Below are 12,531 nucleotides of genomic sequence, written 5' to 3'. Positions count from 1 at the left end.
GACTACCACGGACTTGGAGTGTACCCCCATCAAGTTACACAACATTGAATCTGTTTACAAGATTAAAACGCACGCTCCATAAATTGCAATTGGTAATAATATAACAATACAATGTGTTTGTAGGAAGATTAATTATAGTGAAATGCATTAAAAGAAATATCAATTTAGACCAAGAAAAAGCCAAAATTCGTACAATCAAATGACTTATTCAATTGGAGTAACTATCCCACTTCATGTTGTAAACAGCTCACTTGTCAGGGTAACACTCCATTGGCATTGGTTCTTAAACGATGTTCCCACGTTCAGTGGTTAACAGCACGTCATTGGGAAACTACCACTTGCAAGTGGTGGAAACACTCGACGGCAGGGGTTAACGATCCCACTGTCATTTGGGGTAACTACTCCACTTGTGCTTGGGTGGGAACGAGCCCACGTTTGCATGGTTGGAAAAAAATAAAACGTCTTATGCCCCGACAAGAGAAAGCAGAGAGGCTGAATGATCGACACGGGTGGTGTGGTTACAGTGTAAAACCAACAGCAACTCCAAGAGAATGGCGAGTAGCAATGAGGCACATTAGAGGAAGAGAATGCTTGCTGGGGGCGACCGGGAAGGAGTGCGCAGCAGCAGAGAGAGGGAGGATGCGCAACGCAATCACCAGGAGGCCACCAAGGACCAGTTATACCACGATAGGAGGGCCGGGGCTTCCCGAGGGTCGGACTGCCTGTCATGAAAAATGACCACCAGTCCAGATTAACGGTGGGGCGAGGGAGACGGGCCAGGACTGATGCCAGAATGGACTAAGAGCCGTGGGAAACACGCCCGGGCGGTCAACGAACAGTACACAGCAGTGGGTGAAGGCAGGCGAGTCGAGGAGATCAGGCTGAAAAAAGACGGAAAAAATGAAAGGAGAATGCTACAAAAAGAAGACAAGCCGTCCATGCGGGGTGTCGGAAAATTACAGCAAATAAACCGTGAGTGTACATAAAACAAAGACAAACAAGTGACGAGGTGGTGTGGCTGTCCAGAGAACGAAGGGAAGAGGGGGCTGAGGGGACACAACGAGCTGAAAACCAATGCAACCACAATCACAAGCAAGTAAACGGGACAAGCAAGTCCGGGCAACACGGAGTGAAAGAGTGCCGCAGTTAAAAAGGCTGGGATGAGAGGCGGTAGCACCACTGACAATGAGATCAAACCGAAACGAGGGGTCATGCAGAGAAAAAAGAACAGAAAGAAACAATCACTGCAACGTATTAGTACAAATTAGGCAAAAGATGTCCAACCACTAACAAAGTAGTGACCAGAAAAATTATATCAAAAACGCACAATGCGATTGCAGGCCCGACTGCCACACACAACATTATCACCACTATCCAGTGTGTGAGAGAGAAAGAGACTGAAGCGAGAGAAGAGAGAAGAGACGACAAAAGAGAATAAATATCTTCTATGTCCCTACATATGAATATGCATAGATTCTAGATGATTCAGACAGCGTTTGTGTTACATTTTAAAATCAACAGCACTGCCATATATTGAATGGGTCTGAGTAGCAATGGGAGGGTTCTACATATGGAGGAAGAGAAGTTCTGTTCTGTGTGCTTTGACTTGCTGAAGGATTTTTCTCATCAGTTCATATAGAGGGTTATGCATGCTCATACTCAATCACCAGCTAGTCCACCAAGTACCAGTAAGATACCACTAGATGAGGTTCTACGGTTCTTCCCTAGTGTCTACTGCCTTGTTTCCATGAAGAATGATTACCACCTATTTCCAATAGACGTGGTTGCTATGGAGACTGGTCCAGTGACTTTATTCCAGAATGACTAATAGCCGTGTTGAAACAGCGCCTGTGCTTTCATACATGACATGTTACACAGTCATTTTGTGAAGGGGCTATGCGGATTTGTCTATGTATATTCAAGTCTGAAAAATATACTGTAAAATTAAGTATGAAGTCTACAAAAAATAAGACAGCCGTCCATTGCTTGTGTGTTGGGAAAATACATCAAATAACCCTTTTATTTGACTATAAAACAAATACAACATATTTACTGTGTGTTTGTCTTCCATTAGAACTGAAGGTTGAATAGTTGTGCTTATGGTGTACACAACTAGCTGAAAACAATTCAACCACAATCACAAGCAATTAACTGTTACAATCAGAGTCCGTTTTCAACACTTTATTTGAAATATTGGCCGCATAAAAATGCTTTTATGATAGTTCTGATGAGCACCACGTACAATGAGATCAACCTAACTAATTGTTCATTCATATAAAAAATAACAGGTAAATAAACAATCACTCAACGTATGTACAAATTCAAAAAGTATTTCCACCACTAACAAAGGTACAGTGAAAAAGTTATATTCAAAATACAATTCAGATGCGATTCAGTGCCTGACTCCACACACAACATTATCACACTATCCAGTGGTGTGAGGAGAGAGACTGAAAGAGAGAGAGAGAGCGAGAGAGGAGAGAGCGAGAGAGAGCTGAGAGAGAGAGAGCGAAGGAGCTCGAGTAAATGAGTCAGAGACAGTATTGAGAGTGCCAACACCCCGTCTCTGCGACAAGCGCGAGATGATTAGAGTAGATGACAGTCTTGACGCAGTGACCAACAGCACCGACGTGAGAGAGATCAGAGCGACTATTGAAGTGACAGGGATGATGATCCGACACGCAGAGCGACAGCGTCTGAGAAACATGATGTTAGTAGCAGAGTTGAGTAGCCACGACCCCAGATCTGGTAAGAGACTCTGAATGTACTAGTGAGCAGTTAGATCCGCGACGCACCCAGATAAAGAGTAGAGAGGCAGCATACGAAAGTACGAGTTCAAGTGCGCAGAGCGAGCCACCGTCTCTAGAGGATACAGCATAGAGATGAGTACAGATTGTCATCACGAGCACCGCCCAGATGAGCCAACTGAGAGTGAGTAGTAGAACGAGAGGAGACATGAATAGCCGACGAGCCGACGCAGTCTGGTGAACTGGACTAGATAACATGTAGAGAACAGAAATACAGCAGAGCACCACAACAGCATCATGAGTAGAAGTACAGTTACAACAAGAGTTAGTATCCACAGCACCCCCCATAGTGACTAGATGAGTAGATGAGTAGAGACAGCTGTGCTCAAAGCACGACCGACCCCACAACAAGGTGATAGAGAGCTGATCTTAGTCACAGATGTATCTGCGTCCAGTTCTCACCAGAATGGTTGAGCATACACTCTCATGAATTATGCCTGTTACAGCATGCAGTTAGGGAGCGAGTCTGCTTATCCGACCCGCACTGTCGATGCCAACACAACACTTCTGGAATATTTGTATACGATGTGTATCCAACACACCACATGGCGTATCTCTATGAGATTTAGTAGCGTTGCTCAGTGAGCAGTATGTATCACACACACACCATGCAACTCCCAGTACTAACATCGATTATAGCACGACATGTTACTGATAATTTATACTACATTTCATTCACTTCACTCTCTCGCGTATACTTGTGTTTCTTGTATTATGCTACAGCAGTAGAGTACATACTCTATCGAACACGCGCCCATGTTCTAAGTCTCTATATCACTAGATATATAATGACAGTAAAAGCTATCTCACCAACTACCTTCGTTTCAATTTCCAGCGAACTATCACTTAGTACTAGATGCTTAATGATTGGCCATGCGTATCTCCCAGTCAATAAACATGGACTTGATACAGATCTATGTACTGCCTCACGAGTTCCACGTACAGCACTAGAAAGAGACTCAGCTGTAATACCAATTGTGCATGTATCTGAACTTGATTACAGGTACCGTAGCTTACGATCCCCACTCCGTTCGTAACATGACCGACATATAGTCTATAGACAGTGTGTCATCACGATACTGCGCCACATCTAGGCGTCAACGTGCTTAGTTCTCAGTCTGGTAGACAGTAGTCGCACACCGCCCATAGACAAACTGATGTTATGACCAAGTGATTAGTCCTGCCACACGCCTGCGGAGATAACTGATGTGTGTAGTCAGTCTTGAGTCTTCCACACCCCGGCTAGGATGGAACTGTATAGCTTTGCATGATCAGTGCTCTGTATCTCTCACCCGCCTATGGATTGTAAGATATCAATCACCTTGTGCTAGATCAGGGATATGTCTATACCCGACTGAGCAGCTCTCATGGGGTGATCAAGTCGTAATGTTTGTTAACCGTCTGTGCTATCCATGGCACCTCCTCGTCTGCAGCGTCTAATACTGTCTCTTGTTACAGGGTTGTATACCTCTCGACCCCCGTAGGTTAACATACACTCTGAGCAGTTGAGTATACCACACGCCGCCATGTATAAGCTCTCAGTACATTTCTAGTCATGTCGAGTTGTATCCATCACCCGTCTGCGAGTCTGTTAAACGGCTAGAGGGTATAGCTGCAGTCAGTCGGTGGTATAGTGAAAGTATAACCTGGCTAGATCGTGATTGATTCTAGTACAGCGCTTCCTTCTGATGCCTCTCACCCCGCGAGTGGTCGTAATACCTGATGCTGTCTACAACTAGCTTAGTATTGCGATACTACACGCCCCTGTCAGTCAAGGCTGTGTCTGAGTTGTAGATACGAGCTTGTAACCCTCGCCCGTGGATGACAGAGCGATAGTCATCTGCAGTCAGTACTTCAGCTCTGTTGTGTGCACCACCCCGCGTGGTAAGTTTGAATATCATCTAGCTTAGATATGCGCACACCCACCGTGATGCATAGCAGCGTCAGATGTTCTCTTTACAGTTGAGATACGTCTTAACACTCGACGCCCCAGAGTGGTAGACATACTTGCTAGTTCAGTCTTTGAGTGCTCTATCACCGCCTATAGTATAGAAGTTAACCTGGCTAACTGGAGATTATAGCTGAGCTAGTATCTCACACCCTCTCATGTGTGACAGACATCTGTATCAATCGTCACTCGGGTTGTAGTACCTCACCACCCATGTCAGCGGTGAGCAGTCTGTGTGGATAACTGATATAGTGTATAGCATCTCAATATCCCACGCCTCCCATCTGTAAACTATAGCTGCTTTAGTATCAGTCTCGTTATCCGACACTCATCCCAGTGAGTACAACTGATTTTAACCTGGCTAGACTGTGGTATGACACATCTACCCACCATGCATCAGTCATTTGGCTGATAGTGTAGACAGTGTATCACACATCGACCCCCTCAGTCTGGAGGGATAGCGTATATTATAGAATATGTGAATCCACGATCCGCCTCATCATGCTAAGACTTGATCTTTATACAGCTAGTCATTGTCAGGCTTCACACGCCCCGTAGGTAGACTCTGAATTGTGTAACAAGCTCTTGTGTCTATTCCTAGCGACAGCCGCCACATCTCAGACTCAGTGTTATACCCTATGTTGTATTCCACTCTCACTTGACACACCAGTGGTACTAGTCTCAGTACTGTGTAGTACTAGCTGTAGATCCACACCGCGCGATCTCTGCTGTAAACTTATTAGATTCTATATCGGTTGCGATAATGCACACACGCCCCACTGCTACCAGCGATCTGCGAGTTAGATATGAACAGCTTGCTTCTGCCTACTGCACGCCCGAGTCCGTAAACTCATGATCCGTGAGTACAGTGGTATCCTACGATCCCACGTGTAGTACCCGACTTTGAGTACAGTTGTCATCCAGACACCCCCCCTGGTACCACATTGATTTGATAACAGTTGTATCCACCCACCCCTCGTGGCAACAACTTATTCTAATACAGGCGATATCGCAGCACCACCCGCTGGTAACCTGCACTGGCTATACCAGTCTCTGGCATCCAACACCTCGCTATGGTAGATGTCTGCGATTAGCCTACAGTATCAGACTAGTGCCACACCCCCATGGTAACTGAATTTGTACAGTTGTATCCACACCCCCGTTGGTAACTGATTTATAACAGTTGTATCACACCCCCATGGTAACTGTATTATATACAGTGTGTATCCACACCCCCGTGGTAACTAGTGTACAGTTGTACCCACACCCCCATGGTAACTGATTTGATACAGTTGTATCCACACCCCCTGGTAATGATGAAGTACAGTTGTATCGCGACCCCCCCGTGGTAACTGATTGATACAGTTGTAGCTACAGCCCCTTTATCATTCCCCAAACAGGCCGGGGTTCTGCTGGGCGGTGAGGGAACGCAGGTTAGAGTGTCTGGCTGTTGGCCTCCTCTGTAATGGAACTGTGTTTGACATTTTAACTGTTATGTAGTTGGCTGAGCTGCTAGATGTGCCCTGTCACAGAGCTCCATTGTATGTGCAGAACATAGTATTAGGTGAGATATATAAGTGCATGCAGTGAAGCTTCCTTAGACTAATAGCTTCAATATAATCATATTTAGCCTGAGCTCCTCCATTTTTGACAGGTATACGTATCGACCCACACCTTCTCTCTTTTACGTCCCATGCGTAGTGTCTGTTGTCCAAGTTGCTACTGCAATGAGAATTACACATGTGCTTCATAGACAATGTCACACACACCTTGTAGTTCCATTACAGAGGAGGGCGCAACATCGTACACCGCCATCTCACACTTCCATCATGTACTCCCCGCGTTCTGTGCGGGCTTGCACACATACATCCATCCACGCCCAGCAACCCCGGCCTCTCTGTCGTGTTCAGAATGTTCCATCAAATGCGCTGTCAAGTCTACAACTGCTACAAATCAGTTACCACTGAATATGGATATGTTTGGGCAGTCGAGTAGTGAACTCCCTAAATCAGTAGGCCACGGGCTAGGCAATCGGCGGGCATTCTCTCTGACACCACGCTGGTGCACATCCCATGATGCGCAACCAGGTTGAACTTAGTACACAGACTGTACGAGGTAGATAACCAGGTTAACTCACTTCACACCGACCGACTGTTGCAGCTTCCAGAATGAACCAGGTTAACTTCACTATACCACACAGACTGACTCGCAGCTCCCAGATGAACAGCAGTTTAACTTCACTAATACCACAAGCTGACTGCAGCTCCCAGATGAACCAGGTTAACTTCACTATACCACACAGACTGACTGAGGCAAACCCTGTCTCAGATGATGAACTCCAGTTACACACTTCAGCGTATAACCTGTAGTGGATCCACATCTCGTCCCGCACGAGTTAATCACATTCTACCCACGGTTAATACCACAGACGTGGTCTGCAAGACTCCAACTGTCCCATCAAAGCCAGAGTTGAGTATCACCTCATCTATGTGGACGACACGAGATCGTGACAGCATACGCAACTGATTCTCAACATCTAGTCCACGACTGTAGAGCGGTCGATGCTGTATCCACCAACATGAGCTGACTGTCAGCAAGTTCAAGTTATCCCCAATTAGCGCGAGGGGTAATGTTCTCAATCTACAACGTATACACACAGAGTACTTCAGGACGTGTCAGCCTAACTGCCCGAGTCATAGCGAGGTTAACTTCCTACACACACAGACTACTGCAGCTATATTCCCATCTGAGCCAGAGTAACTTCATTACACCACAGAGACTACTGCACCTATGTGGAACTAACATTCCCATACTTCAGCCAGAATGCTAAGCTTACACAGCGTGAGCACCCACACAGACTGACTGCAGCTATATCCCATCTAGCCAGGTGTGACCTCACTTACACACATGCGTATCAGAGACTGACTGCAGCTCAGATTACCTATCCCATATGGCTGAGCCACTGGAGTTTACATTCTCATGTATATAACATCCAGTCACTACCATCCAGACTGACGTGCGATGGATACACCACGTGATATATCCACATACACATGCAAGTTGAGCCTATAAGCGGTCACGGTGTATACTCACAGAGATGACAGTCGGCACCAATATCACCATTCTAGACCAGAGTGTAACGTCACGTGTGGCATACAACTTATACCATCACAACTGCACGTTTCAGACTACCTATCCCATACATATCCGAGTGTAACGGTTCATGTAGCGGACCACAGACAAGATTCACGTACTGTCAAGACAAATCTACCCACATCTCAGCCGCAGTTAACGTGCACTACACCACGAGCTCTATGAGCGTATCAAAGCTGATAAATATCATCTAGCGCCATAGGGTTAAAACTTCAGTTCTGGACACTCACAACTGATCTCTGTACAATCAGTCTTAGCCATGATAGTGCCCATTCTAGCTGTCGAGGTCTTAACTTCACCCTACACCACATCAGGTACCGACCTGCATCCTAGTATCTCCACCTACACACAGGTTATCCGTTGTGACTACCTCAACACCGAGCTACGAGAGATCTCTGACAGCTTATCCTATCCCGATGCTACCAGCCGATCTGCTTCGTGTGGATGTTAGCTCAACTGGTAATAGACAATCCACGTCCATCCGATGAGTGTTCAAACAGCACCGTGTGATGCGTCGAGTACCACGGCTCTTGCGTAGTACAATCAAGTCTCTACCCTATAGGCGAGAAGTTGTGCTTGTTATTGTGAGATACACTGAACATGCTACAACATATCCATCTAAGGATCTACTCATAGAGTGATGTTGCTTGAAAATCACAACTGCTATATAATCTATGGTCCTCTCTTGTCTATGTGTTGAGCTTTATTGAAACTAGTTTGTATACATCTCAATGTCACTACGATAGATCATAATCTGATACCTCAATCAAGACAGCGCACTGATAGCGAACAACACAAACTGAAGATGTACAGGAAAACTAAACTATTAAATTATAAATTGCGATGATCTTATATGTTGAAACTGCGAGTTTCCTCTACATTGTTGTTTTGATCAACGGCGAGCTGTATCCATACAACTAGCGAATGTGTTTATAAATTCCATTTCACAGAATTCCAGAAGTGTATTGGATCGCAACGTATAAAATCATATTGTGACCAGTCTTGATTGTGCGTTTAGTGTCGCACTTACAACTCTGCATTCCAATCACTGTACACACAGGCCGATTGTAGTAGATGACTCACTCCATCTAGCTGTACAAGAAATCCTGGAGCATATCCCTGATGTAGTGTATGCTCCATCTTTTTTTCCGTCTTTTGCAGGTGTGCCGATCTATCTCTCTGCGTCATCATCTTACTGTCTCGTTACCTCTCGTCTTGTCGTGTCTCTCTCTCCTTGTGCTGTCGTACTCTTCTTCTCTAACTGTGTCTTACATCTCTACTCTTGTCTATCCCTCCTCCATGCGCGCTCCTGTGTGCATATCATGAGATCTGCACATCACTCTCTATCCCTCTCTCTCTATCCACCGTGCGCGTCTTTCTGTCGTCGTCTCTTTCTGTCTCTCTCTGCTCTCTCTCTCGTCTACTCTTCTCTCACATGCTCTCTCTCTACAAATCGAGTCTATCCATCTGCTTTCTGTCTCCCTCTGCGTCTTTCTGAGTCTCATCACTCGTCTCACAACATCTACTTTCGCTCTCCCTCCCTCTCTCTCTCTCTCTCTCTCTCTCTCTCGGCGTCTCTCTCTCGCTCTCTCTCTCTCTCTCTCTTCTCCGCCTCTCGCTCTCTCTCTCTCTCTCGCTCTTCTTCTCGCTCTCTCGCTCGCCTCCTCTCTCTCTCGCTCTCTCTCAGCATCTGCTCGTCTCGTGTGGATCCATCTCTCTCTTTGCTACAATACATCCTCACCACCACTGGGGATGTGGATACAAACTGTATAAATCAGTTACCACGAGTGTGATAATGTTGTGTGTGAGGTGCAGTGAGCAACATGCACTTGCTCATATCCATGAATTTCTGCCTACGGTGTGAAGATGATCAGGCTTTACAACTTCACATCATAGTACCGTTTATCCATGGTGAGTGGTGTGAATTACACATGTCTACTTTAAATCATTGTTCGCCTACATAGCGTAGTGAAGTTGGAGTTTATTTAACCTAACTGTGTTATTTTATAAAATATCAAGTGTGACACAATCGTTAGTGATCTGTCAGGATTGTACGTAGACCTGTGTACTCATCAGAAACTATCATCAAACAGTTTTATAGCGCAGCCGCCGAGAATTTCAAATAAAGTTTGAAAACGGACTGTCTATGTAACAGTTGATTGCTTGTGATTGTGGTTGAATTGGTTTCAGGCTAAGTTGATCCACGTACAACAATCACAATATAGCCCACACAACTCGATTCAAGCCTTCGTAGTGTCTAATCAGGAAGACCAGTAACACAATAATATCAAATATTTACCACTGGTAGTGTTTTAGTCAGTCACATAACAATGGGCTCATTTGTACATGTATTTTGCCACAAACACAGCAAGCAGGTGGACGACTGCTGCTACTTAATCTTTTATGTAATCTAGATCTTACCCGAGTAGCCTGTGAGATACTACACTTACAGTAATTATCTACTTGTACAGATCGTGAGAGTAGAGCTAGTGAGATCAACAAACTTGTACTCACATAGCCCCTATCTCCATAAAACCTGACTGTGGGGGTTGTGAGATCATCAACTGTGTCATGTATGAGTAAAAGCTCACAAGCGCTATGTCTCTCAAAATCGGCGGTGATGACTCAATTTCTGCAGACTAAATGATCAACTGGAACCCAGGGTACTCCATAAGTCAAGCCCGACAGCGTCGTAGTTGGTGAGGAAATAACAAGCTGTACAAATCAGGTTACCATGGGTGGTGTGTAATCATCTTAACCTGAAGCATAGCGAGTAGTAACATAGGAAGAATCTCGATTCCTAGAACGTCTCTAATCCCTAGTGGGGTATCTTACTGGTACTTGGTGTGACGTAGCGTGAGTACCAACGTGTCTGATAAGTACATTGAGTATGAGCATGTCACCTAACACTGCTCGTGGATGATGTGAGAGCTGATGTACAACTGTGAATAAACCTAATTCAGTCAAAGTCTATGACCACCACAGCAAGAGAGAACTTTCTCTTCCTCCATTAGGAGAGACTCGCGTCCCATTGCATACTACAGACCCATTGCCATAACAATATCAGTTACTCACATGGGCGAGTCTCGTAGTTGATTTATAAAACTATAAACACTCTAAACCGACCAGTCATGTTTACACGGCGTGAGAGTCGATGCTAGATACTCTAACTCAGTTATTACATACTAATTGTAATCAGTACCATAGGGACATAGAAGATATTTATTCTTTAAAACAGCATCGTGGAAATGACAAGTTGACAACTGGATTTTACAATCAATCAAATGGATCAAACTCGATGAGGGAAGATTGTACACTCCAAGACAAGTGGAGATAGTTACACACAAATGACAAGTGCGAGATAGTTACTACACATCGAGTATACAAATGCGTAGGATAGATTACCACTACAAGTGTACCACAGTTGGAGATAGAGTGAGTTGTTACGACCACAATCTCCAATCAGTGCGAATTGATGTATTAAATCAGTTAGTCTCACCAGATGAGAGTTGTTGCTGTGTTGCATTACGGATCCACTGAACGGAGAATATTCCATACCACGATGTATGCCCAATCTCACCTACATTAATCTTCTCACAAACACCACTTGCTGATTGTCAGTGTCAATGATTACAACCTGTTACTACACATTCCGTAATACTCTTAATGGACAGCGTGCAGTTTATGGCTGTGTATACAACAGTGTGTCACAAATGTTCATTTTACCACTTCTTGAGTGGCGGTGTGTAGTACAACTGGATATACATCCAGTGCTCTAGCCACGTGGGGTTGGAACAAACTGTGCTTATAATGATCAACTTTTACCATAGTGCGAGGTTGTGTAATACCAAATGTCCACTCTTCTTCAGTCATCTGAGCCATGGGTTGTAGTGTTTGTACTTGATGCCGGTGGAGGGGACTAACTCGTTAGACACGAGATCATTTACCTAGTGTTGGTTTGTTGATACAACTGTACCAAATCATGTTACCTACTTGTGGACTTGATGGGCTTGGAGGGTACAACCGCTACAAGATCCGATCTCTAGTACCACTTGGGGTGTCGAGCAATCATACCCTGTTACAAAATCATATGACGAAGTGTGATAGCCATAACATTTCATACTCCTCACAATTGCAGTGAGATTTAAAAATGGGTCCTTTCTTCATTTATTCTCGTACTGTGTGAGATATCATATCAAACGTCGATACACTCACTGGAGCCAACCCCTCCACTCATATGTTATCACTCTTCTAGCCCGGTGGATACCAAGCGGGGGGTACAATCAGTTTACCGTATCTGCGGCCGCGGTGTGCCATAGTGACAACTAGTCCTTTCCTACCACTTCTATCCAACTACTACCGCCATAGGCACCAGTGTGTCCACAGGCATCGTCTTCTTTCACATGCAGACGTGACCTAAACAAAAATGGCCTGCTTCCCCCATATCAGGGTTACCGAGCATAGCTCACGTGGATAACTGTAGCAATCACGGCCCACCAGTACCACGGCCGTGGAGGCTCTTTGAGGGGTTCCAGCAGCGAGCGTGTGGCCTGGATACAAGCTGTTCTGACTAACCTGTGGAGTACCGGCCATCCTCTGCTACTCTCCGCTTTTTTTTTTCTT

The sequence above is a fragment of the Salvelinus sp. IW2-2015 genome, linkage group LG16 (genome assembly GCF_002910315.2).
Source record: "Salvelinus sp. IW2-2015 linkage group LG16, ASM291031v2, whole genome shotgun sequence".
Lineage (NCBI taxonomy): Eukaryota > Metazoa > Chordata > Actinopteri > Salmoniformes > Salmonidae > Salvelinus > Salvelinus sp. IW2-2015.
Note: the sequence above shows the minus strand (reverse complement) of the source record.